We start from the raw sequence: 4,773 nt of genomic DNA, 5'->3' as shown, positions 1-4,773 counted from the left end.
TGTTGTTGTTCTTGTTTTTATCTTGAATTCACAGCTGATGTTTAAAATAAAGTATGTCTGACTGAAGAAGCTGGTTTTAAGAGTGTCTGGATTCTCCCTTATCCTCAGACAGTCCATCATAGCTCCAGAATACCTGGATGCCTCCCAAACAACAAAATAGCTATACTACCAAGTCAACTTTACCAGAATTCTCCTCTTTCTTGCCAACCCTTACTTGCTTTGGCTGCCTCAAAACTTAACTTTAAAAGTGCCATATTTTCAATAGGAAGATGGTTTTCCTGGCTCTCCATTCTCATTCTTAAAATTCTACAACTGGATTGAATTCAATTCAACTCAACTTAACTTGGAAAGCAATCATAGAGCCTTTTTTAGCATGCAACGTTTTGTGCAAAGTACTCAGCAATACAGAATGTAAGATGTGGTCTCTGTCTCCTCAGAGCTCCCAGTCTAGAAGAGAAGAGACTCATATGTACAATTCTAATCAAACATGATGCACTAGAAGCAGCAGACCTTGGATTCAGGAAGCCTGGGTTTAAAGGTCTGTTCAGGAAGCTGCATAACACTGGCTGGAGCAGACTTTTGAAAATCTCCACTTTGATAAATACAAATGTAATTTAAGAAGTGGAATACTAAACACATACAGAAATAGCTTTGGAATCAGCAAGTCTGGACTCAACTTCAGCCTGACTTATGCATTCTTTTCCATCTAACAAACAAACAAGAAATAGGATCCCAAGTTACAATATATCTGAGCTTTTTCTTCTGCAAAAATTCTGTTTAGTTGAAGAAGCTTCCATTAACCTACATCAATCACTCTTCCATTTTATTATCATTTTTCAAATTTATCTGATGCTTGCCATCAAACCTCATTAAGGGGCTTTGGCTGCCTCAAAAAATTTGGCTGCCTTTCAATAGGAAGATGGTGAAAATAACTGGGGGAAGATATAACAAATCCTCTCTCCAAGATACAAAGCATCTCTTTTTTGTCCTCTCTAACCCATCTCCCCACAAATCCCTCTTTTCATGATGTCTCAGTTATTTAGCAAAAAGCAAAGACAGCAACTTTTGTGGCTTTGTTACCTCCATGTGTGATACAAACCATACAAACACATGCCTTTATCCCAGTTACCAGCTCATGCAGCCTGATCAAATATTCATGCAGCGTAACCTCCGATGGGTGAGCAGGCAGATTACAGCAGCCTTTCAGGGAAAGAAGCAAGAATATTGCCAAATACATAAACACCACACAGTTATGCTATAAATAAGGAACAACTGAGGAATGGGAATTCAAGACCAGAATTTATCCTTTGCACTTTTTTAAAGACACAATCCATAAACTGTATCAGCCAGAATATCAAACAAGAGCCCTTCTACCTAACAGCCTCATTTCCCATTCACACCAACAATTAAACAGACTTTTTCCATCTGGAAGGAGCCTCAAAAGATCAACTAGGAAAAAAAAAAAACTTCTCATTTTACAGATGAGGAAACTGAAATTCAGAGAATAGAAGTAACCCGGTCACAAAGTATTGGTTGGACCTTGAATTATCATCCTGCTCTTACTGCTCCTATGACCCTCCCCTTTTTATGTGTTATCTTCCTTCATTTGATTGTACACTTCTTGAGAGCGGGAATCATTTTTTGTTATGTGTATCCTGAGCATTTAGCCTAGGGCTTGGCTCATAATAAACACTTAAAACATGTTTATTTTATCATATTGTCCTCAACAAGTCATCATTATTCCATTCTTCCTGAGTCAGGTTAACCAGAAATTCTAAGTTTACTTTAGATTGTATGACGAAGAATACTCTAATGGAACCTTGATTTCCTGCATGTGCCTAGATCTTCCAATGATGAGGATTACCATCCATTAATGGTTGGCCATTTTGTGTGCCTCTTGCCCATATCTTCCTACAAGGAGACCTTTGAAAATGCAGTGTTAGGGTATATGAAAATAACAGAAGTTTCACTAATTTTTAAGCCTGGATAATATACATTTAAATCCTAAATCAGTAAACATTTATTAAATACATACAAGGTACAAGATAGAAAAATGAAGAAGAAAATGGCCTATTCCATGAATTTTGGGAATGTAACTTTTTCCTGGGAAAACAGAATAAACACAAACACAACAAAGAGAAGATAAGATGATTTGAGGAGGGATACAATTTAATGATTGGTCCATCATGAGAGTTTCTGTGCAGGAAACTGAACTTCTTGGAAGTAGTGAGATTTCTAAGAGCCAAAGAAGAGAAGCTTGTGCCCTTCAAACATGGGAAGGACCCTGAACGTAGCCATGGAGACAGGAACTATATTATCAAATTCAGGGAGTAGCAAAGAATATAGAGCATGTGAAGGAGAGTTGTGGGAAATCAGATTGGAGATAGAAGTTGGAGCTAAATTCAAAGAACATGAAATCCTAGGCTATAGGATATAGATTTTATCTAATAGAAGAATTTGAATGTAAGAGTCCTGAAATTATCAAAATGGAATGAGAAGACACCTCAGAAACTCTGGAATCTAACCCCCTCCTTGGTCAGCTGATAGAAATGGGGTACATAGGGATTAGCTGACTTTGCAACAGTCACATGCCTAGTGGGCTTCCAGACTCCAAGTACATTCTTCTCTATGCTCCTTCAAAATGAGACACATGAGCAAGGAAAAGCAAGACTGTGATCAGCACTGGTCATAGGGAAAAATGATATCAATCCCATGTTTTCAATTCAACTCAACTTTATATCACTTATTGAGAAGCTGTTTCATGCAATATCTGTTTTGACTGGGTTGGAGAGTGATGGGAAAAATGATCAATAATGCTCATCTATGACAAGTATTCAATATGTTAGCAAATAAAAAAAAATTAGAAAATAAAGGGATTTCATCCATCAATCCAGCTAGGCATCCATATGTTCATCCATCCACTCATCTATCCATTCACCTATCTTTCCAAGTAGCAGTCAACTGAGACTTCAGCAAAGGAATGGTAGACTTTGATAATCTATGTCTAAAGGGCTACAAAAGACATTTTTCACGATGGTTGTTCTCAGTGTTCTGGTTCATGCTCAGACTTCCTACACTGCTTTATCACCATTCTCTCTCAAGAAAGGACTTTTCTGAAGAAAAAAAGCGAGTTGTTTGTTAAACATTTCTTTTTGTCCTCTAGCCCATGATTCTCAATCCTCTGGTAAGTGAAGGGCTCTTCTTCCCAGAGTCATCCCCTCTATATGTAGCCTTGATCTCACTCCTTCCTGCCTCGTACATGATATTTTCACCTGGTCATTTTTCTCTCTTTTTTAAAAAATATTTTTTCATGACTCTTGATATATTAGCTTCTTTCTTGCAGTCCACAAATAATGACAAACCACTCCATTTTTAAAACAGATAAAAATAAGGAAAACCTTCAACTGACTTTCACTACATTAAGCTAATATCCTGTATCTCTTCTCCCTTTCCCCATCAAACCATTAGATGGTATTGTCTATGTTTCTTGCTTTTACTCTGTCTCTTGCCAGTCATTTTTGTCTGGCAATCTGGCTTCTGACTGTTGAAACCAAGGACTTCATCTCCACCCTCACCCTTCCTGATCCCTCTAAAACATTTGATTCTACTCACTACTTCTGTTCTCTGGATAGTCTCCTCCTATGGCTTTCCTGACCCTGCTCTCCTGTTTTTTTCCATTTTTTAAATATCATCCCTTATTAAGTTTTTTGTTTGTTTGTTTGTCTTGTTTTGTGAGAAGAGAAGCATTAACTAGATTTTCCTCCTATCTTTATATATGTTCCCTCCAAGGTTTTTCCTTTTTTTTTTTTTTTCCTGATCTAGAGTGTGCTCTTCCTTGATAACATCATTTATTTATTTATTGCAGACATTCCACCCCAATCTATAGACTCTGCCCTAATCTAGATTCTGACCACCACCCCAACTACCTGCTTGATATCACTAACTAAATTGTGTGTGCTCATCTTAAACCGGATGTCTTCAAAATGAAACATGATGTGTTTTCCCAAGCTGATTTCTCCAGTGTGTTTTAAAGCAAATTGTTAAGAAGTTCATGAACAACTCTTAATATGTAATGTAATTAAAGTATGTTTTCACACTAAAGTTTTTTCAAAAAGTGTCAAAATCCTGTGAATTTAGTGGCAAGCCAGGAAAAAGAAGGAATAGCACAAACAAAGTATATGGCATATATTTTTTCCCAAAGGTATAAAATGTCATAAGTTTTAGTAAATGTCAACAAATGTAATTATTTTATAAAACACAATAAAGCACCAATATTTGAAGGAAATTTAAAGAGGTATTGTATATAAAACTGTGAAATATGGTCATGAACAATTGGCTTTCTCCCTATCATGAAGTGCTTTTAAAAAAAAAAAAAAAAAAGTTTATTCCTTTCCCAAACAACGTTATTATTTCTCCATCTTGGAGATGTCCTTAATTCTCAATAACACCACGGATACCATCAACCAATTCTATTTTATACCTTTTCTTGCCTCGGTTGTCTTCTTTTTTCCCCCCTTACATATGACTATTACCATTAGGGTATATTATTTATATCATCTATTGTCACAATGAAAATGCTTTATAAAGTTTAAATGATATTAGACATGTAAGTGATTAATATTTTGCTTTGGAAGAATACCCAAAGCATACTCTTTTTATGGTGATCACTCTCCTGGTTCCTGATGCTACTTCAGAAGGGCAGGACAAAAGTGATACCTACTGAACCTAACTACTCATCTCACATCTCTTAACCTCAGAAAAAATACCAGATCT

This window comes from Sarcophilus harrisii, chromosome 5, assembly GCF_902635505.1.
Source record: "Sarcophilus harrisii chromosome 5, mSarHar1.11, whole genome shotgun sequence".
Lineage (NCBI taxonomy): Eukaryota > Metazoa > Chordata > Mammalia > Dasyuromorphia > Dasyuridae > Sarcophilus > Sarcophilus harrisii.
This window is presented reverse-complemented; position numbering follows the sequence as displayed.